This window comes from Enoplosus armatus, chromosome 10 (genome assembly GCF_043641665.1).
Source record: "Enoplosus armatus isolate fEnoArm2 chromosome 10, fEnoArm2.hap1, whole genome shotgun sequence".
Taxonomy (NCBI): domain Eukaryota; kingdom Metazoa; phylum Chordata; class Actinopteri; order Centrarchiformes; family Enoplosidae; genus Enoplosus; species Enoplosus armatus.
The window spans coordinates 20,093,333-20,094,314 of record NC_092189.1 but is presented as its reverse complement, the minus strand read 5'-3'; positions in this window follow the sequence as shown (position 1 = coordinate 20,094,314).

The window sequence follows — 982 nt, the reverse complement described above, 5'->3', positions numbered from 1 at the left end:
ACAGTGATTGATTATATTAAGACTATATTCATATCTACTGGCACTAGAATTTGGCACTCTTACTTATTTGGCATTTTGAACCACCACGTAAACCATGTGGGTGTGGATGCCTCTTTTTGATGTCACTTCAAAATGTGATGCAATAATACCATACCATACAATTTTTTGTTTTTTTGTTTTGCATTCATGGTGTGTAAACAGGTTAATTTCCTCTTGAAAGTAGAACGACCCTGGTCCTTGTCAGAAAAATACAAACAACAAAAGCACTGAAGCAAACAAAGAGACAAAAGTATAAAGCAAAAATCGCTGCACCAATTCTAACAAGAAAAAACATAGAAGGATTGATTCCAAATGTCAAGCATTGACATATATTTCATATCAACACCAAATGTTAAAGAATAAAATATACAGGAAAGTTTAGAATAGGAATTAATTACATGATTTCAACATCACACCCCCATATGTAATGTATTTGGCTTTAAAAATATGGAACTAGAAGCTGTTTAGTATTTTTTCTTTCTTTATCACACATTAAGATGTTTATATCCAATCAGTATGTAAGCAAGTTCATTTAAAAGCTATTTTGTGAAAATACATAAAAATATTTTTTTCAGTAAACCTTTTTCTTTGATTTTCTTAGAAAAAAAGGACAATTTCACATCTTAATGCAGATGATATCAAGTGTGCTTGAAAATCCTGTTTGGCGGTGGTGGCTACAGAAACAGTGTGACATCTTCCCCTGACGCACACACCCCCACGCTCTTCACACACACACGCGCACACACCCACACACAAACACATTTAAGATGACTGAAACTCTGACTCCCAGAAGCAGCCGTTGCCGTCAATCAAGCCCTCGTTTCCATCTCAGTCCAGTCCAGACAGACGGATAGGAAAGCATGGTGTCATCAGTTTAGAAAAGAAGAGCCTCCCTTTTATATTCCGAGATGTAATTCCACCCAGAGAGGGAGGCGTTTTATAC